We start from the raw sequence: 22,861 nt of genomic DNA, 5'->3' as shown, positions 1-22,861 counted from the left end.
TACTTGATTAGCTCGCATTTAGCTTTAGACTTAGCATTCAGCTTTTTAGTTTTCAGTGCCTTTTATTTTGGTACTCAGACATTATATCAGATACATCAGGTCGTAACTTTGTGGTCTCATAAATCGTTTTGGCCTTTTGAAGACGTTAATAGAACATTTCATTTCATCTCTCTTCTCTCTCTCTCTCTCTATCTATCTATCTATCTATCTATCTATCTATCTATCTATATATATATATATATATATATATATATATTGTTACTCAGACTTTGTATCAAATCCACCACATTGTAATTTTTTGGTTTCATAGGTCATTTTGGCCTTTTCAAGACGTTAATATAACATTATCTCTCTCTCTCTCTCTCTCTCTCTCTCTCTCTCTCTCTCTCTCTCACACACACACACACACACACACACACACACATAGAAAGGTGGGCTTACACCCTTTTTACTACATAAAAGCCAACTTGGCATTTTCAAAAATGGCCGAGGCCATATATCAATATACAACCAAAGGTGAAAAGACCTCTCCTGATATTCAATGACACAAAGGTGGGGGTAAAAACCTAGGGGTAGTAAAAGAATAAAAGATTCCTTTTTTAATCTTGGGGGGGGGGGGGGGGGTTGGGGTGGGGTGGGGGGGGTAGAATAACAACATAATCTTCGGCCAATGCAACAGTCTCAAGAAAAATGATCTGTGGAGCTTCCAAGCTTCCACTATAGATCTCAAAATCGGAGAGGAAGGAAGCCTCTGACCGTGTTTGGTAGCAATCAATACGGCTATGGGGTGCAGCAACGTTGATGACAAGGACTCCACGTGAGGGCCACCTCCATCATGTCATAGAGGAGAGGTAGTAGGTGTCCTCGCTCGATACCCCCCCCCCCCCCCCCCGCAGGCCCCGAGCCCTGCCCCCCCTTGCGACCAAGCAAGCATTCTCTCTCTCTCCCTCGCGTCACCCTCAGCGCTGCCCCTAGTGCCACCCTCAGCCCCACCCTCAACAAGCATTCTCTCTCTCTCCCTCGCGCCACCCTCAACCCTAGCGCCACGCTTAGCCTTGCCCCTAGCGCCACCCCCAGAGGAACGACACAAAGAAATGACAACTTCTTGGATGGATGTTATCACAAAGACTCAACAGAAAGTGGATGAGGCCGAGAAATGGATCGAGGTTGCCAAGGAAGGGGAAGGCAAAAAAACAACGTCCACACCTACCATTATTAACTTGACACTGGAAGAGGAGCAAAGGAGACGTGTGCGTGCCTAACATGTGAAAATTTTTGGCCTTAAAGACAAAGATAATGTGGATGAGGAGGTAAAAGAACTCATGACTATGATGGGAGGTAATGAGCCGACGCATACAAGAGTTTTAAGAATGGGCAATAAGAACAATGTCACCAATAACCCTCCATGGAAGCGAAGGACTTTTTGAAGAAGAGACCAACCCTTAAGAAGACGGGCATCTTTCTCGGAGACGACCTCACCCTCTCGCAGATTGCCCATGTGCAGGAGGTAATGCCGGATATTAGAGCAGCAAGGGAAAAAGGAAAGATTGCTTTTTATCGGGATGAGTGGTGATATTGAAGCGACGCTCCGCATGACGGTGCGAGACCTATGGGACCACACTCAAAGGTGCTAATTGGAACTGTAATGGATCCAGTGTGACATGAAACGTTTCGGGGTTTCGTGGGTTTTGGGGTTTCGAGGTTTCTGAAATGTTTCGTTTAAGAGCTCAAAGAAAGCGAAACACCGGTTTTGTTTTACATATATATTTCACCTGTCAAGACATGTGAAATATCAAAGTGAGACTTTAGTCACGAGTGAACAAGGTAAGTCGGCACCCAACTGCAACAATGTACAGGTAAAGACGAGGGGGCCAGGTTAACGTGTAAGGTTCGCACGCAGAGAGAGAGAGAGAGAGAGAGAGAGAGAGAGAGAGAGAGAGAGAGAGAGAGAGAGAGAGAGAGAGAGAGAGAGAGAGAGAGAGAGAGAGAGAGAGAGAGAGAGAGAGAGAGATTATTCGATGTGCGTTAGGGTAAAAAAATCTATCGATTTTTTTGAGGCGGCTATGTAGATTTTTTGAGGTAGCCTTTGTGCATGGCTTTAAAAATCCCCAAACGGGTAATTTGAGGTTAACTGGTCAAAAGGGGGGTCAAAATAAAAAATAAAACATCAACTCGATCCGTCGAAACGTTTCGGCTGTTTCATCGTTTCGAGGTTTCAAAGGGCTGAAACGGGTTTTTATGTCACTATGAATGGATCCCTACGCTTTTATGTGGGAGCTTTTGAAAATACTTTCACTGGGAGGGACAGGGAGAGAGCTTGCAGACAGGAGAGTCGATCAGATCACAGAGGACGAGGCTTAGGAGGAGTGGCAGTTTATTTAGAGAGGAGTTACAACCATTGCTACATATGGCTCGCAGGGATGAGCAGGCTAGGTACATGTGGGTGAGATTGAGGGCAGAGACAGACAGATATCTCTACATTGCTATTTGCTACTTTCCTCCGAGTACATCAGTATATGCACCACCGAGAGGACAAACCCTCTTTTCTATTTGGTGGATGATGACTGTGAGTTCTCGCTAGATGGTGACATTATCATCCTAGGGGACTTCAAGCTAGGACTGCCCAACACTAGACAATATATTATGATACTTCAGAGGAGATGCTGAGGGAGTTGGATATTGCAGAGATGGGCCTATTTAGATTATCATGGGTGTGGAGCATAATGAGTATGGATGGCACTTGATAGACATGGTGTCACAAGACGGGCACCACGCGCCAAATAGAAAAGAACAGACTGAACATACTTTTAGCACTTCAATAACAACTGAACTGAGAGAGAGAGACTGCACGCGACACGGAGTGGCGGAATTCGACCCCGAAGAGTATTGGCCCCAAACCTTGGCGCCCCTTTCGGTATTTCTTTATATTGCATCAACACAGTACAAGCTCTACACCTTTTCCAAGAAGTGTGCCAGAGAATGAGCCCTAACCTCATATTTAAAGGCCCAAGGCCCCAAAAGCAGTTTACATGAAAAACCTTCAAACTCAAAAGCTTCTGGTCCAAAAAGCAATGCCAAAAAGCTCCTAGCGTAGATCACGGAATTCTGTACAACTGCCACGTCAGCAGCCAGCGCAAAATGCGAAAATCTTACAGTGCCACGTCATCATGTCAGCGAAAAATCCGGAGCGTCCGTACAGCTGCCACTTCATGTGTGTGTGTGTGTGGGTCCTGCTTTTTAATTCCCTTATGTCACTTGGGCCCCATCGGACGGGGTCCCATAAATTGGTAGGACTTCTTCTTCTTATACTGTTGCTTATTCTTCTTAGGGTTTAGGCCCCTCGATCGTGATCTGCAAGTTGGCTCCATTCTTCAGGGCTTGACACGTCCACAATTTGTGTCATGCTTTGATACCGCTGTCACAAGACAGGCACCACGTGCGAATAGAAAAGAACAGACTGAATAGACTTTTAGCACTTTAATGACAATTGAAGTGAGAGAGAGAGGCGATACGCGACACGGAGTGGCGGAATTCAACCCCAGAGAGTATTGGCCCCAAAGCTTGGCGCCCCTTTCGGTATTTCTTTATATTGCATCAACACAGTACAAGCCGGTACTCTAGACTCTACACCTTCTCCAGGAAGCATGCCAGAGAATGAGCCCTAACCTCAGATTTAAAGGCCCTAGGCCCCAAAAGGAGCTTACATGAAAAGCCTTCAAACTCGAAAGCTTCTGGTCCAAAAAGCAATGCCAAAAAGCTGCCAGCCTAAATCACGGAATTCCGTACAGCTGCCTCGTCAGCAGTCAACGCAAAACATGGAAATCCGTACAATGTCATGTCATCATGTCAGCGGAAAATTCGGAGCGTCCGTACATCTGCCACGTCATCATCTTTTGTGTAATTCTTGGTGTGTGCGTGTGGGTCGGGCTTTTTAATTTCTTTATGTCACTTCGGCCCCATCGGACCGGGTCTCATAAGTTGGTAGGACTTCTTCTTCTTCTGATGTTGCTTACTCTTCTTAGGGTTTAGGCCCCTCGGTCGTGATATGCAAGTTGGCTATATCCCCCCTTCTTGAAAGAAAGTAATCGCGTCCAAAATAACTTAAGTTAGCTTAAAAATTTCCAAGGGTCATTCCGAGGGACAATAAGTTCGCTATTTTTTTTTGTTAAGGAGTTGGCTTCTCCTCTCGGGTCTTTTGATCAAGGAGTTGGCTTCTCCTTTCGTCCAGTTTGAAACTCTTGATATGCTTGCGTAGTAACATTAGCCATCACACACAGATTGCACTGATCTTCTACGATGTCTTGATGCACTAAAATTACATACCCAGGCAATCTCATCCAATTAGGAATATGCAACACAAATGGTCTGCGGAATGAAGGTAGTCAACGACTACCTTGTCACTCCCCCCGCAAATAACCTTAAAAGATCCGGGCCATGAGCTCAGAAGATTGTACAACCAAACGCTCTCTAGACCGCAGTCTGTGTCGCTTGGAGGTTCAAGCATACAACCAAACTCTCCCCAGGCATCAACATGCGTCGTCTCTTTTTGGTATGTATGTTGATGACTATATTGAGAGAGAAGTTGATAGAGGTGCACAGTTGGCAAGGACATGGATTCCACTATTGTTATATCCTAGTTCTATTGTGTTGATCTTCGACTCTCTAGAGGGGATGCAACGTCACTTGGATGCTTTGCTTAGGTTTGCCCACGAGAATGGTTGTCAATCTTAGTAAAACCAAGGTTATGGAGTTTAACACCACCCCAGAGTGGACTAGGAGATCAGCACCTGCATTCACATATGGCAATGATACAGTGGAGTATACAAATACTTACACCTACCTTGGGCTCGTCTCTAGTGGACCATCATTCTCATTCAGGAGAGCAGCATAGACTAGACTGACCAGGGCATATGCAGCATTGGGTGGATTGGAGAGGATGTGTTCACAGATTCAGTTTCAAGAGCCTCGGACAAAGCTCTCACTTTTTGACACTCGTGGCTTCCGCATTGCTCTATGGAGTTCAGATAAGGGGGCCTTCATTGGACCATCATGGGAGGTTTTGTCGCACTGATGGATAGAGAGGCATGGAGAAGCCTTTGGTCTCTATGATCTTGCCACTTATTGAAGCCAAGGCTTCAGTACCACATGACATTATTCGAGCAGAGCTACCCGCCCCCCCCCCCCCCCCCCCCCCCCCCCCCCCCCCCCCCCCCTCCTTTCCCCCCCCCCCAACTAGTGGTTGATGCGCTCACTAGATCAATCTCCTTTATACACCGCTTATGGGACCTCCTCAAAGATAGATATGCCCACCTAGCACTTGAGTCCTCTCGACAGTTAGCTATGCTTGGAGATACATCATGCTGGTATGAGGAGATGATATCATGGTTTCAGGGACATGGGTTCAGCATGGACAAATTGCCCCCTTTCCATTACTTATTGGATGAATTCTCTCTGACTCTTACGCAGTTCGAGATCACCAGGCTCATCTGCTAGGACCAGACTCGGCTAGATACCACGAGGACTTGGATACATTCGGCCCAAGAACTGAGCACGAAGATGGCTTTTATAGAGAGCATTTGCTCCAGCTTACTGAGGATTTGTGATATGGCCCACATACATGGACATCCACTTATCTCGTGGGATACGATGAGCTATTGGCCAGATACGCACATCTTCACACTAGCTTCGAGTCGAGACTCGTAGATACAGCGGAGTACCAGCAAAGGCTAGGAAATGTCCCCTACGTCACTTGGAGCCGGAGGCAGAGTTGCACTACACATGCCATTGCCCAGTTTACTATGAGATATGAAACCGCTTTCATTGCGTGTTCATAGAGGGCTTTGCACCACTCTCTAGAGTCATGGGGTATGAGGACCAGAGATATCTGGGACTGTTTTTGCTCGAGCTGCGCAGACACAGAGAGAGAGCGTGATGAGAGGAGGAGCTAGCCAGTCTCAGAGACGGATCATAGACTGTTCTAGAGCGGACACTGGGCAGCTGGAGAACTAGCTACCGTTACAGAGCTCACATCCTCATACCAAAGGATCGTTGATTGATCGAGCGACCGAGCTAGGGAGATCTAGACGCCCACGACTGCGGATGTCTACAAAGCATTGCCAGAGGTTGCATGAGAGGATTCGGGTCACTTTGGCCCGAGATGTACGCCGCCCGGTCAGACTACTGACCATGGAGGAGATTGATGAAGATCCGCCGGCGATCAATGATGGATCTCTTGTGATTTAGCTCTATTGAGGATTGTACACCCTCCTCATCTTGTACCACACACATACCCATAGTGTGTTGTATTAGCCCTCATTCAGTACTCTCACCCTCCCAACTCATATCCTACACAGTTCCATTTTAGTACCTTTTCTTTTTCTTTTTGGTCAGACATTGTATCAGATTCACCGCGTTGTAACTTTTTGATCTCATAGATCATTTTGGCCTTTTGAAGATGTTAATATAACATTTTATTTGATTTCATCTCTCTCTCTCTCTCTCTCTCTCTCTCTCTCTCTCTCTCTCTCTCTCTTTCCGTTCTTTTTTATTCTGGACATGGTATCGGATTCACTATGTTGTAACAGCTTGGTCTGATAGGTTATTTTGCGCTTTTGAAGACGTTAATATATCATTTCATTTTATTTTCTCTGTGTGTGTGTGCGCGCGCGCACACACCCTCGCGCTGCTCTCCTTTGCTCCCTCGCTGCCCCCCCCGCTCCCCTGCTCCTTGCTGTTGCAGGTGCTCCCCCTCTCTCTCGCGCTCCCCTACTCCCTTGCTGCCCGTTGCTCTACACCCTCTCTCTCTCTCTCTCTCTCTCTCTCTCTCTCTCTCTCTCTCTCTCTCTCTCTTTGCCCCCTCCCCCCCCTTCCCCCGCACCTCTCTCTCCTATCTGTTCTTTGTTTGTAGTTTTCTTGTTTGTACCCAGACTTGGTACTAGACTCATCATTGTAATTAGTTGGTCTCATAGGTCATTTTGGCCTCTTGTAGACGTTAATATATCATTTCATTTCATTTCATTTCTCTCTGTCTCTCCCCCCCCCCGGACACCCTCTCTCTCTCTCTCTCTCTCTCTCTCTCTCTCTCTCTCTCTCTCTCTCCCCTGTACCCTGGCGTTGCCTGAAACCGGCCCTGGGGCGGTTGGCTTTGGCTCTCATCCGAAATTCTTTACTTTAGACACACAGAGAGAATGTGCGAAGGAAACCTGTGATGGGAATCAACACTTAAGTACACACACGGCTGTTCATCTAGCTTAGGAAGATACTAGGTAGACTAAAAGAAAGTGTTTTGAGATACAAAAAGACTTTTGCTTAGCTTGTATAGACCTTTAGAAGGCCCATTCTTCGTCTATATGCACAAGGCTGGCCTCATCTGAGGCAGTCTTTTCTTCATCTGCATCTTTTGAACCTGACTCTCCGATGTACATTGCTTTTATCCGTTGTTTAAGGAAACATGATTCCTCTGTGTGATTGTCTTTGCCACAAAATGTCAGTGCTTTTTTTGGAGTCTTTGATGATGTGTTCCTTTGAGGTTCCCTTGAGTTGGTTCCTTTATAGAATGGTCGTTGACTTTTGTTGCCCTCCTTACTTTGAGTAAGATATGCTCCTTGTATTTCAAAATGTTCATGTTTCTTATGGATTCTTCTTTCTTCTTCTAAGAGAGATGCATCCACCTCAGCTAAGATAGGTGTAGGGAGATTTGTTAGGGTGGTAACAAGGCTAGAATACTCATCAAGGGTTGAAATACTTTTGATGAGAACATGTATTTTGATATCTTCTTCCACATCTTTGTTGATCCCTGCTAATTGTGACTGTAAACTCTTGAATTTGTTGAAGTGTGCTGACATAGTAGTGTCGGCAGCTTTTATTAGTGAAAAAAACTCTATGAAGAGCATGATTTTAGATGTCTTGGAAGTAGTACCAAATACTTTTTCAAGTAAAACCCAAGCTTCTCGTGCAGTGGTGCAAGAACCAATGTGATGTATAAAGACATCTTGTAAGCCTTCTCCTATAATACCTGGAGCGTTTATATTTCTTTGCTCAAATGTTAAGGAAGTTTCTCTAGTTGAAGTCCATGCAGGTTCTCTTCCTACAATATCACATAATCTGTTTTTCATAAGTTTGAATTTTATTCAAGTTTGCCATGTGAAGAAGTTTGTGCCGTTGAATTTATCACTGATTTCCATACTAGGAGTGGTCTTAGTAGAGTACTACTCTACCAATGTCTAAAACTCGGTACAAAAAGAATGATTTATTTTAATTGGCAAATGCTTCTTGAATAGAGATTCGTTTAGGTTGTTGTGGTTCAACATACCAAGTTTTGCAGTATGGGCAGAATTTCTTTCTAGCTGTCCTGTAAATTCTAGGACCACGTATGCGTGTAGGTTTGGAAGTTACTTGTTCTTCGTCACGGTTTACTGGTGTTTTAGTTTCGTTTGTGATTGTGCTAATCGAAGATGAGTTTTTACTCATTGCCAGAGAAGGTCTTACCTCTTGAATTTGTTCAAAGGCAGTGTCTATTCTCTTTTACAAGGGGATTTCCTCTTTTTCGGAGTTGAGTAATTCCTAAAATAATATGAGCCTTTACAACCTTAGGTTATGGGTTAATAAAACTTCAGTCTTGTGAGGCAAGGCCTTTGTACTTAGTGCAGGAGAGCCGGTTAGCATCTTCCTTGAAAAGGTCGAGAGAAGCCTTCGGGCTTTAGAGGCTTATGGGACTCGGCTTATAGAGGCTTTGCAAAAAACAGAGTACTGCAACAACACTTATGGGACTCGCCTTATAGAGTGTTTGCAAAAAAGAAGCATAAATAAAACAATTGAAGCGTCTGTAAGCGTGAACGCAGGGATTGACGAGGGCCGCTCACTGTATGCAGGAGCTACGAGCAGGTGATTGCCGAGTGGAGAGTATGAAGTGGATCGTCATGCAGTGGATTAGTGATCCTATAGTGGAAGTCATCATATTGACTGCACAAGGTGAGTTGCCATGTGAGCAATTCTCAGCCATTGGCGGGCTGAGGCAACTGTGTTGAAGCCTTGCACATGCAGCTTGATAGTGGGAGACCATCATGGGCTTGATTGAACATCCCTACGGTGAGTCATGGCGAGGGAAGTTCTGATGCTGAGATGCGGAGGTGAGCCAGCGTTGCGGTCCATTCCTTCTGGGAGTTTGAAGCATTGTTTTCGAGAAGGAAAGCTAGTTTAATGCTTGGAAGGATGTGGATTGTCCATTCCATAACTGCTTTAGCTAATTGTATTGCTGTAGAAAATTGCCATTGACGACAGTGTCGAGCAATTGAAGACTTCGAAGCTGACCGCCTTCACTTGATGCTTGAAGTTGAACGTCGCTTAGGCTATAAGTGATTACCACATTAGTAAAAACACCTTGAGGTTCTATAATTTGAAGGATTTGCATAGCAGTTTTTCAGCTCTTCTCTGCAAGGCTTGAAAGGTTACCCTGATGAAAGCTTACAGACATTCTATCAATCTTTTGTTGAATTAACCTAGCTCTGATACCATATTAGATTAATAGAATCGATAGAGACTGAATTAAATCATAAGAACTACTTTGCAAGTGTTGTAACTGATAAAGAACTCAATGATACAAAACGTGATGTCCCTATATATAGGGAGCTCAAAAGGAGGGCTATATCCTATATCTAGGGAGTAATTGTAGAGATGTATAAAAGAGTCCAATAAGATAGATAGAGGTTGGAAGACTACGGCTAATCTTAGAGTGTTTTAGGGAGAGAATTGAGGGTGCTAAAGGTAAAAAGGCCCCATAGAGCAAAAAACCCTTTAGCCTTATCGAAAGCTTAAAATGAAGATTTAAAGTAGGACTAAGGTACTCCTAGGCTAGGGCATTAGGCTTGATTTCCAACAAACCCTCCTTCAAGTTGATGACCTAGCACAACAAAAAAAGCTTTGTGATACACCTACTCAAGGTTCACTCTAAGGATACAACACACTTATATTTGTGTGGTTCTCTTAGGTGGACACAACAAGAGAGTTCATCCAGCTTAGGAAGATACTAGGTAGACTAAAAGAAGGTGTTTTGAGATATAAAAAGACTGTTGACTAGCTTGTATAGACCTTTAGAAGGCCCATTCTTCGTCTATTTGCACAAGGCTGGTCTCATCTGAGGCAGTCTTTTCTTTATCTGCATCTTTTGAATCTGACTCTCCGATATACATTGCTTTTATCCGTTGTTTAAGGAAACATGATTCCTCTGTGTGATTGTCTTTGCCACAAAATGTGCATACAGTGCCTTTTTTGCAGTCTTTGAATGATGTGTTCCTTTGAGGTTCCCTTGAGCTGGTTCCTTTGTAGAATGGTCGTGGACTTTTGTTGCTCTCTTACTTTAAGTAAGGTATGCTCCTTGTATTTCAAAATCATGATGTTTCTTATGGATTCTTCTTTCTTCTTCTAAGAGAGATGCCTCCACCTCAGCTAAGATAGGTGTAGGGAGATTTGTTAGGGTGGTATCAGAGCTAGGTTAGTTCAACAAAAGATTGATATAATGTCTGTGAGCTTTCATCGTGGTAATCTTTCAAGCCTCGTAGAGAAGAGTTGAAAAACTGCCATGCAAATCCTTCAAATTATAGAACCTCAAGGTGCTTTTAATAATGTGGTAATCACTTATAGCCTAAGCGAAGTTCAACTTCAAGCCTCAAGTGAAGGTGGTCAACTTCGAAGTCTTTAATTGCTCAACACTGTCGTCAATGGCAATTTTTTACAACAATACAATTAGCTAAAGCAGTTGTATGGGATGGACAGTCGGCATCCTTGCGAGCATTAAACTAGCTTTCCTTCTCCAAAACGATGCTTCAAACTCCCGGAAGGAATGGACGGCAATGTTGGCTCACCTCTGCATCTCAGCATCAGAACTTCCCTTGCCATGACTCATCGTAGGGATGTTCAATCAAGCCCATGATGGTCTCCCACTATCAAGCTGCATGCACAAGGCTTCAACATAGTTGCCTAAGCCCGCCAACGGCTGAGAATCGCTCTCATGGCAACTCACCTTGTGCAGTCAATATGACGACTTCCAGTGAGATAGATCACTAATCCACTGCATGGCGATCCACTTCATACTCTCCACTTGGCAATCACCTGCTCGTAGTTCTTGTATACAGTGAGCGACCCTTGTCAAACCCTGCGTTCACGTTTATAGACACTTCAATTGTTTTATTTATGCTTCTTTTTTGCAAAGCCTCTATAAGGCGAGTCCCAGAAGGGTTGTTGGAGTACTTTGTTTTTTGCAAAGCCTCTATAAGGCGAGTCCCATAAGCCTCTAAAGCCCGAAGGCTTCTCTCGACCTTTTCAAGGAAGATGCTAACCGGCTCTCCTGCACTAAGTACAAAGGCCTTGCCTCACAAGACTTAAGTTTTATTAACCCATAACCTAAGGTTGTAAAGGCTCATATTTTTTGAGGAATTACTCAACTCCGAAAAAGAGGAAATCCCCTTGTAAAAGAGAATAGACACTGCTTTTGAACAAATTCAAGAGGTAAGACCTTCTCTAGCAATGAGTAAAAGCTCATCTTCGATTAGCACAATCACAAACGAAACTAAAACACTAGTAAACAGTGACGAAGAAGAAGTAACTTCGAAAGCTACACGCATACATGGTCCTAGAATTTACAAGAGAGCTAGAAAGAAATTCTGCCCATACTGCAAAACTTGGTATATTGAACCACAACAACCCAAACGAATCTCTGTTCAAGAAGCATTTGCCAAATAAAATAAATCATTCTTTTTGTACGGAGTTTTACCACACCTAGTATGAAAATCAACGATAAATTCAACGGCACAAACTTCTTCACATGGCAAACTTGAATAAAATTTAGACTTATGAAAAAGGGATTACGGGATATTGTAGGAAGAGAACCTGTAGGAAGGAGAGGAGCACTATTCTTTAAAGATGGACTGAAGAAAGAGATGGCATTTGTAGGAGGATCGCTTCGCTCGAGGAGAAAGTGGTCATCCAAGATTCCATCATCCGAAATCTACAAGCGAAAAGTGGGCAGCTCGAAGAAGGCGAAATTCAACCATCCATGATGGAAGAATTGAATACCATGAGAGAAGAAATACGGGTTATCAAGGAAGGTGAGGAGAAGAAGTCATGGGCCGCGGTCATCTCCGCAACACAAAAGAAAGTAGAGGAGGCCGAAAAATGGATTGAGGTTGCCAATAAAGTGAAAGGTAAGGAAGCTCCTTGTACACCCACTCTTATTAACATGACCCTCGAAGAGGAACAAAGGAGGAGGATGCGGGCTCTACATGTGATGGTAACCGGCCTCAAGGACATAAACAATGCGGAAAAAGAGGTCACAAGCCTCACATCCATGATGGGGGTGGAAAGGCCTTCACACACAAAGGCATGGAGAGTGGCAAGAAGAGTGATGGCCTGGGAGAATCTTTAAAAGGGGGAGCTCTCATACTACGCTTCCCCTCCTTGGAAGAGGAGGAGGAATTCTTGAGAAAGAGGCCTACTCTCAAGAAGACATGTATTTACTGATGATCTCACTCTCTCACAGCTTGCGCATATGAGAGAGGTAATGCCAGAGATTACGGCGGCAAGGAAAGTTGGATGCATTACATAAATTTGTAAAGGATAGTGGATTGATTGTAAACCTTGGTAAAACCAAGGTTATGGTGTTTAACACCAGAGCACAGTGGATCAGGAGATCAACACCGACTTTCACATATGGTCTAGAGATTGTAGAGTATACAGATGCATACACTTACCTTGGGGTTGTCTTCTTCACTGGGCCGAGGTTTTCTTTGGGGAGAGTAGCAAAGACTAGATTGACTAGAGCTTTTGCGGTCTTGGGAGGCTTGGAGAGGATGTGTTCGCAGGTTCAGTTCCAGAACCTCAGACAAAATGATGGCTCTTTGATATCTTAGTAGCCTCAGCTATGTTATATGGGGTGCAGACATAGGGACCTTCTGTAGGCCAGGATGGTTGGAGATGTATGGAGAGGCCCTTGGTATCTATGATCTCTCGACTGATCAGAGCCAAGGCTTCTGTACCGCACGCTATCATTCGTGCAGAGCTAGCTGCCCCTCCTATGGAGATTGAGGTGCTTACCAGATCAGTCTCCTTTTTGCACAGCTTGGGGGATACTACTAGGGACAGATATGCTAGACTGGCCCTTGAGTCTTCTAAACAGTTAGCTGTTCAGGGGGACACTTCATGTTGGTATTGCAAAGATGACATCATGGTTTCAGACGCATGGTTTCACAATGGATAGGCTGCTCGCTTTCCAGTACTCTCTTCAGGCACCCTTGATGTCTCTTACACGGTGGAGATTACTAGACTCATTCGTCAAGACCTGATCCAGCTGGATACAGGAGGACATGGATAGAGCCGCCACAGGAGTTGGGCACGAAGATGGCTTTCTATAGAGAGCATCTTCTCCACCTCACAGGAGATGGGTTTGTGATTCGACCCAGCTTTATGGACACACATATGTCTCATGGTTTGCGGTGTGCCATTGGTCAGATACGCACATCCTCACATCAGCTAGAGATAGAGACTGGTAGATTTAGAGGGATACCAACAGACAGCAAGATATGCCGCTTATGCCAGTTAGAGCCAAAGATAGAGCTACATTACATATGTCATTGCACAGTGTACTATGAGATACGGGGCCGTCTCCACTCTTATTGAGAGAGGGTTTCGGTCCTTTCTCTAGGGTCATGAGTTATGACGATTAGAGATGTCTTGGGCTATATCTACTTGAGTTACACAGATATGGGGACAGTCTACAGGGGGGAGAGAGAGAGAGAGACAGTCCCACCTGAAAAGAAATGGGACAGCCAGAGGAGCAGTCATCATTGTAGAGCTCGGCCCACACTCATTCGACCACTACCGGCACTCTCATCGACCGAGCACTGGAGCTACGGAGATCCAGATGGCCACGATTGAGGAGAGGGGCTACACAACATCGACGGAGACTACACCAGAGGATTCGAGCCATACTCTCTCGATATCCAGAGTGCAGATGAGGATGGATTTTAGTAGTAGTATCTAGTTTTTTTGTACCCAGACATGGCATTAGATTCACCATTTTGTAACAGATTAGTCTCATAGGTCATTTTGGCCTTTTGAAGACGTTAATATTACATTTCATTTCATATCATTTCTCTCTCTCTCTCTCTCTCTAAAAGGGAAAATTGCCTTTTATAGAGGAGGGAAGTAGTGGTTTTGAAAAGACGCACAACATGACGGTGCGAGACATATGGGACCACACTCCGGATCGCGGCATGGAATTGCAATGGATCATATAGGCTGGATTTGGGTGCTTTTGAGGATAGCTTCAAAGATAGAGACATTGTCTTTTACTCAAAGACACATCAGAAATCCGGATAGTTGATGCCAAGTGTGACTGGTTATTTATGGGAGACTGCTTGTTGGCTAGACGCTAGATCCCAGCATGGGAGTCGAGGTTCAGGAGGGGTAGCAGTCTTATTCAAGGAGGAGTTGCAGCCGCTATTACAGATTGTCCGGAGAGATGACCATGCGAGATACATGTGGGTGAGACTGAGAGCTGAGACAGGCAGACTCTTATACATTGCTATATGCTACTTTCCCCCTAGCACATCAGTCTATACCTCACCTAGAGGGCAATCCCCTTTCTCTATACTTGATGATGACATATGGGAGTTCTCTAGAGATGGAGATATCATTCTCTTGGGAGACTTTAATGCCAGGACGGCCAACTCCCAAACGGTATACCTCGGAGGAGATGCTTAGAGAGATGGATATATCAGAGATGGGGCTTGACAGACACTCACAGGATAGAGAGCACACAAAGTATGGGAGATATCTCATGGAGATGATAACTACGCATGGTTTGGCCATACTTAATGGTCTAGAGATTTTTCCTTCGTCTGGGGGATCCACATGCTTTCCACACAGACATGGAGCCAGTACAGTGGACTATGTCATGACTTCACCGAGCTTCATCTCTAATATTCAGGATCTCAGTGTGGGTCCTAGGCCTGTTGGAGTAGCAGTGGACCATGCTCTCCTGACTTTTCAGTCTCTTTCCAGTATAGTGCCTCTCAGACACCACGTGGGATTGCACACACACGGTATACTTTCACACCAGAGACGGACTCAGTTTATGTGGAAGAGATTTACAGACGGATGTGGGCAGCTGAGCCTGTATATACTGTGGAGGAGATCACCACTTTATTGACGGAGATCTTGCATGGGGCAGCAGCAGAGGCATACCCACACACTCAACTAGATCAGAGAAGACGTTCTGGGAACATGCCTCAGAATAGTTGGTATGATGAGGAGTGCATAGAGATGAGAGTTCAGATTCAGAGCAAGCTTATACTTGGAGTCATTACATATAGACAGTCTCGGATTGCCCTTCGGCATTTAGTGCGATGGAAGAAGCGGGCCTTCTTAGCCCAGATGGAACATGATTTGTATCAACTCTTTTTGAGTCGAGATTCAGGTGAGGCCTGGCATCTCTTCCATGAGCACTCACCTCCTCCAGTGATTACTTCTCCCGAGATTTGGGGTCAGTATGCAGCATCATTATATACAGTACCTGGGCAACCACCATTACCAGACCCTCTAGAGCCATGTCCAGCCACTAGTACCTTCTTTACCACTGAGATGGTGAAGAACGCCATTGGCAGGATGAGGACTAGGCGTGCATATGATCATGATGGTTTGGTGGTAGAGCACTTGATACATGCCAGAGATTTACTGTCAGAGGTTGTTTAACCGTGTCATGTGTGAGGGACTACCCGAGTCTTGGAGGTTATCTACAATTGTACCTGTCTTCAAGGCATGGAACCCCACAGTGCCAGGGAACTACCGTACTATTATGATAGGGCACACATTGGCACGGTTGTATGCATCCATTCTTGAACAGCAACTGAGTAAATGGGCAGAAAGTGAGGGCATACGAGCAGCAGGACAGGCTGGATTTAGGAGGGGTTTCTCCACTTTGGACCATATTCTTGCACTGAGAGCCATTATTGAGGAGGGTCGGGCACATGGGAGACGGATGTATTGTTGCTTTGTGGACTTCCGCAAAGCATTTGACAAAGTGCCGAGGGCCAGATTGATGCACAGGTACTGCAATTGGGAGTACCCACAGAGATCATATGGGGGATCATGGCTTTATACGGCTCAGTGACTGGCCAGGTATGCACCCTTGAGGGGATTTCTGACATTGTTCATTCCACTATTGGAGTGAAACAGGGGTGTCCTTTGTCCCCTACACTTTTTGGTATGTATGTAGATGAGGTCTCTGACTACATTGACACAGAGGGTGACAGAGGCGCTCAGCTAGCAGGGACATGGATCCCTTTATTATTATATGCTGATGATATTGTGTTAATATCAGAGTCGCTAGAAGGCATGCAGAGACAGTTTGATGCATTGCACAACTTTGCAGAGGATGGTGGACTTTCTGTGAACCTTGGTAAAACCAAGGTTATGGTGTTTAACACCACATCACAGTGGGTCAAGAGATCGACACCTACATTGTTAGGACACTGTGGAGTACACAGATGAATATACATATCTGGGGGTGGTATTCACGGGACCGAGGTTTACTCTGAGGAGAGCAGCATAGACTAGACTGTCCAGAGCCTATGCGGCATTGGGAGGGCTAGAGAGGATGTGTTCGCAGGTTTGGTTTCAAGAACCACGAACAAAGCTATGGCTCTTTGATACTTTGGTTGCTTCAGCTATGCTTTACGGGGTCCAGGTTTGGGGACCATCTGTGAATCATGACAGTTGGAGGAACATGGAAAGACCCTTGGTATTTATGATATCCTGGATGATTAGAGCCAAGGCCTCCGTACCACATGCGATTATTCGAGCAGAGGTAGCCGCCCCTCCTATAGAGATTGAGGCTCTTACCAGATCAGTGTCCTTTATGCACAATCTATGGGATACACATAGAGGCAGATATACTAGATTGGCTCTTGAGTCCTCTAGACAGTTAGCGATGCAGGGAGACGCATCATGTTGGTATGCGCAGATGACCTCATGGTTTCAGAGGCATGGTCTCAGCATGGATAGATTGCCTTCTTTTCAATATTCCCTGGATGCACCCTCCCTGCCAGTCACACAGACGGAGATCACTAGACTCATTCGTCAGGATCTTATACAGTTGGACACCAGGAGGACATGGGTAGAGCCGATGCAGGAGTTGGGCACGAAGATGGCTTTCTACAAAGAGCATCTTCTCCAACTTTCGGGAGATGGGTTTGTGACTCGTCCGAGCTACATGGACACTCATTTGTCTCATGGTCTACGATGTGCTATTGGTCAGATTCGCACATCCTCACACCAGCTGGAGATTGAGACGGGTAGATTCAGAGGGATACCACTGGAGTCTAGGATATGCCAACTATGCGGTAGAGAGCCAGAGACAGAGCTACACTACATATGCCACTGCACTGTGTATTATGAGATACGAGGGCGCTTCCATTGCTTATTCAGGGAGGGTTTTGGAGCCCTAGCTAGAGTAATGAGGTACTAGGATCAGAGATACCTTGGCTTATATCTACTTGTGTTACACCGACATAGAGATAGTCTGTTGAGAAGACATGGAGTACGACAGTCACAGAGACAGATCAGAGACTTCTTTGTATCGAGGGAGCCAGGAGACTAACCACCAACATAGGGTTGTTGAAACCGGCCCGTAGGGCGGTAGGAGATGGCTTTCACCCGAAATTCTTTACTTTATACACACACACAGAGTACTTTGCAAAGAGAACCTGTAATGGGAATTAACACTTAATCACACACACAGCTCGGAAGCTAGAATGCTCCGAGCAGACGCCGACAACCTGTAGGCCCCAAAATTGGCGCCCCTTTCGGTATTTCTTTATTCTTTAGGAGGGTAAATTACAAGGTAAGGTCCTGGGAATCCTTCACGTGTATCCACCTAGATACCATTTGATTTGGCCAAATTTCGGCAGCATAACAGCCCCAAAACTTGCGCGAAACCCATTCCCCTGCTGGAACTCGCTTGCACTGTCGTATACCCTCTGATTCCTGTCCAAAAACAGTAAATTCAGCACGCTGTATTTATTGGTTTTTGCCCTGTTTTCAGCCCCAAACAGTCCCCTAACTGTCCTTTGTCAGTGGGGCACGATTCCCAATGATCCTGGCGTCCGTATGGCTGAAAAACAGTCAAATTACAGCGCATACACAGCGCTGATTTTGCACCTGTACGGTGAGGTTATGACCCTCACCAGTGCCTGCTTTGGAGCAGCAGTTAGCTACCCCTGTTCCTGCTCAAGGAGGCTCTTGCCTCAGCACAAAAGCATGAACCCACACAACTGTACATCAGTCAAATGAGTAGCCCTCTTGTGGGGCATCACATAACTGCACGTAGGGGAGAAAGAGAGCAGTATGTAGCGTGCGGGGCATCACTCCCGTCACCATACTGTGCATAGAGGGCAAGGTAAGCATTCCATAGCTTCTGTACCTGTTACAATCTGCCCGTGGCTAAAAATGGCGCCCCCTTTGATGATATGCAGCTCGTTTTTGCCTCCCAGAGTGGCAGAATCGCTCACAAGCTGACACGTCGCCCAATTTCCGAGTTTGGGCTTTCCCTGCTAAAAATATCTCAACTGGTGCGTCAGTTGACTTCGCGGCAGAGTTGTAAAGTGTTCCCCTAGTCATACCGAAGGTAATGACGCGAACACATTTCGTGGCCCAAAATAGCAGTTCCCTAAATTTTAGGAGATGCTTCCGTTGGGCTCCCACTGGTCTTCTGACCATCTATCCTCATTGGGACCGCATCCAAAAGTGCAATGTGGCCCAACTGTCGGATACTTTTTGTTGGTAGTCCCACCTTGACTTTACGCCTTAATTGAGTTTACTTCCTAGTATCCACCAACTTGCTAAGTGCGACGGGGGGACCTATATAATCTTGCTCTGAGCCTAGACATCCTCTTACCATACGAATTCCAGTGCCGACCACTTCCCGTCTGCGGGTGAATCTACCGTTCACATTGGCCATACAATGTCCGACCGTTTGCTACTTCAAAAAGAGGGTCTCAAAATAAATAAAATAAATCCCATTGGAAAGAAACCAACAACCAAGGTTAGCAGTTGCCACATCTCTGTGACATGGTTAATAACTGCCACGTCCTCGTGACATACCCCCCTCTTGAAATCGCAAACGTCCTCGATTGCATACCATAAATACACGCCACTGATGATCTTGTGCTATTAACACTCTTTTATCATCGCATGTATCCGCAAGAAAGGTCGTAACATACATAGATACAAATGACTTAATGAGGCCTTCATACTTTTGCCATTTCCATCTATGGCAGTGAATTCATATGTACATTTGATGTACTAGCTCTATCATTACCCCTCCTTTGAACACGTTGGGTTGGGGCATAAGTAGGCTGTAACCCAAAGGCTTCAAGGTAAAGCTGCAATACATTTGGTGACTCTGACAGTTCATGCTCTTCCATCCACTTTGCATCCATAGGCGGATAGTTCTTGAACTTCACCAAATAGCGTCTTGCAACTTGTCCTTTAACTTTTCTGTCCTTATGTGCCAAAACTTGCTCAGGTACTAGGATCTCATCAAGTTCCTCAACTTCTGGCTGATCCTCAACTGGCATATCTTCTGGCACATCACCCACGAAGGGTCTTAGAAGACTCACGTGAAACGCATTATGAATCTTCCACGCATCAGGCAATTTCAGCCTGTAAGCCACATCGCTGATCTTGTCAAGCACTTGAAAAGGCCCATAGTAACGCATGCTGAGCTTAGGAAACAGCTGTTCCTTGCCCTTCATCTTCTTTAACCTTGCCTTTTCGAACCTTAGGAGAACCCAATCACCAGGTGATAGTAGCAATTCACGACGGTGACGATCAGCAGCCTTTTTCTGTTTTGCCTGAGTCTTCTCCAAGGCAACTTTAATCTTCTTATACATCTCATCCATGTTCTCAACATATCGATCTGCCTCAAAGATCTTGTCCTTTGTGTGCAAAATGGGAGGACCCTTTTTGCCGCCTTCAACAATTTCAAAAGGTGCTTTGCCAGTAGACGAATGCACCGTATTATTGTACGCATACTCAAGCATAGGCAAATACTGTTCCCACTTGCCCTTATTATCTGACACATAGCATTTCAGCAGGTCTAAGACAGTAGAATTGGCCTCTTCTGACTGTCCATCAGTTTGTTGATGAAACGAAGACGAGAACTTGAGCGTAGTACCCATGTTCTCAAACAATCCTCTCCAGAACAAACTGGTCATGCGAGGATCACGATCACTGATAATCGATTGTGGCATACCATGGTACTTAAACACATTGTACATGAACAAGCGTGCCATCTGATCAGATTTTATCTTCTTCCTGACAGGGATAAAATGGGCCTGCTTGCTGAACCTACAGATAATGGTCCATATACCATCATTCCCTGTTGGCGTCCTTGGAAGATCAAAGATAAAGTCCATAGCAATGCTTTCCCATGGCTTATCCGGAATCGGCAGTGGTTGTAACAACCCTGGTGCCTTTTGCCTGTCAAACTTGACCTTTTGGCAAACTTATGCATGCTCGCACAAAGGCATCCACATCTCTCCTCAAGGTAGGCCAATAGAAGAACGTCTCTACCGCTTTAACTGTTGCATCAATGCCACGATGCCCTGCATACGGTGGGACATGACTCTCTTCCATGACCTTATGTTGCAGTGGCCTAGTGACACAAAGTCTGCCATGCATCATCATAAAACCGTCTCTGAGGAGGTAGTGCTCGTGATGTTGCCCCTCTTGTAACTGTTCAAAGATCCTTGCAAAATCTTCATCAGCAGTATACTGTTCCTTCATGTCATCTAACTCATGATGATAAGGAATTGACACAGCTGAAATTTGTGGCTTTCTTGATAACGCATCAGCCACAACATTCTTCTTGCCTTCCACATGCATAATCTGGAAGTGGAACATGGAAAGAATGTTTGCCCATCGCATATGCTTTTCGGATAACTTTGACTGTGTCAAGAAGTATCGCAAGGTCTGATGATATGTTTGGACAACAAAATCAGCACCTAAGAGGTAGTGCTTCTAGCTAGAAAGCGCATGAATAACGGCCAAGAGTTCTTTCTCATAGACTTGCATAGTCCTCTCTGGCCCTTGCAAAATTCGGCTTTCATATGCTACTACCTGTCCATCTTGCATTAGCACTGCTCCGATGCTACTGCCACACGCGTCACACTGGACCACAAATGACTTCCTGAGATCTGGCAAAACAATAACTGGATCTGAAGTCAACTTTTCCTTTAAGAGACTAAAAGCTGAAATCTCTTTTTGGGTCCATCTGAAAGTGACCTCTTTCTTTTGCAATGCGTGAAGAGGCGATGCTATCTCGGCAAAATTTCTGATAAACCTTCTATAGTAGGAACACAATCCCAAGAAGCTTCTGACATCGTGCACAGTCTTCAAGCCTGGCCATGTCTTGATAGCTTCGACCTTTGCGGGATCCATTCTAACACCATCCTTTGAGACTATGTGGCCCAGAAAGTGGATCTCTTCCAGGAAGAATTCACTTTTCTTAGGATTGACAAGTAACCTGTGACTGCACAGCTCTTCGAACACAATGGTCAAGTGACGCCTATGCTCCTCTTCATTCTTCGAATACACAATCATGTCATCGAAGAATGTTCCAACAAACTGTTGATGCGAGCGGAAAATCCGGTCCATCATTCTGTTGAACGTGGCAGGAGCATTTGTTAGCCCAAACGGCATCACTAGAAACTCATAAAGACCAAATGTCGTTCTAAACGCAGTCTTGTGCACATCCTCTGGGCTTATACGAATCTGATGGTACCCACTCTTCAGGTCTATCCTGCTGAAAATTGCAGCACCCTCTAAACGATCGAGAATATCATCAATGCGAGGAATAGGAAACCTATTCTTGATGGTATTCTTATTCAACGCACGGTAATCAATACACATGCGCCATGAGCCATCCTTCTTCTGTACTAGGAGCACTGGGGAGCAAAAGGGTGAAGAACTAGGCTGAATCAGCCCCTTCTCTATTAACTCCTCAACTTGGCCCATAATCTCTTTCTGCTGCGCCGCACTAACCCTGTAGGGAGGTCTATTTGGTGGGCTATACCCTGGCACCAAATCTAGCCGATGGTCCTCAGGTCTCTCTGGCGGTAATTGCGACGGTAATGAATCAGAAAAACAGTCACTAAACTTTTGCAAAAATGCTGACCTTTCTTTATCTAACACAGATAAATTTGACTGATCCCTATCTGAGACATCACGTGCAAAAATCAAGTACACAGAAAGATGATTCTTTATTACAAAAGTGATAGTAGAAGCAGATACAATAGGGATTGACTCTCCTTTAAGCTTTACATCCAAGATGTGAGTTTTGCCCCTATGCTGTACAGTGATCTTTTTGTTATAGGCATCCAAGACTCCATGCACTCGGAACATCCACGGGATCCCCAACAAGGCGTCACAACCTTCCAGCGGCATGATGTAAAACTCTTCAGTGTCCACATACGACTGAATATGCAGACGCAGTTTTCCAATGATGGGAGTAACACACTCTGAGTGGCCAGGACATGCCAACCCTGCCTCTGCTGTGTACCCCATCTCTTCAGCTTTGATGCCGAGCTTCATAGCTAACTCTGGTGAGATAAAGTTGGCTTTGGCACCTGGATCAAAGAAGATGAGTGCCGTCTGATCCCTAACTTTACCCCATGCCCTGCATAACTCACTGGCATCTGTGCTGGGTATGTCACCCACCATGTCTGGCACTAAACCTGCCGTGGGTTTAGGCTTCTTGCCTTTCTGGTCTTCTTTATCCTCTGAGTCAGCTGGCCTTTTCCTTTGTGGA

The 22,861-nt window shown here is 45.2% G+C and overlaps 1 protein-coding gene, 1 non-coding gene and 1 pseudogene across 5 annotated transcripts in view; 2 read left to right on the top strand and 1 right to left on the bottom strand.

The window, feature by feature from the left end:
- Positions 1-22,861, top strand: part of CLC-D (chloride channel D) — a 168,277-nt gene that overhangs the window by 111,801 nt on the left and 33,615 nt on the right. The gene's annotated exons all lie outside the window — the stretch shown is intronic.
- Positions 8,634-8,710, top strand: LOC147447066 (U6atac minor spliceosomal RNA; annotated as a pseudogene).
- On the bottom strand, positions 11,238-11,356 carry LOC147447065 (U6atac minor spliceosomal RNA). Its single transcript, XR_015189753.1, has one exon. It is a non-coding gene; the product is annotated as a U6atac minor spliceosomal RNA (small nuclear RNA).

This window comes from Adiantum capillus-veneris, chromosome 11, assembly GCF_014529385.1.
Source record: "Adiantum capillus-veneris isolate H3 chromosome 11, ASM1452938v2, whole genome shotgun sequence".
NCBI lineage: Eukaryota > Viridiplantae > Streptophyta > Polypodiopsida > Polypodiales > Pteridaceae > Adiantum > Adiantum capillus-veneris.
The sequence above is the reverse complement of the archived record's forward strand: the minus strand, read 5'-3'. Positions and strand labels throughout refer to the sequence as shown.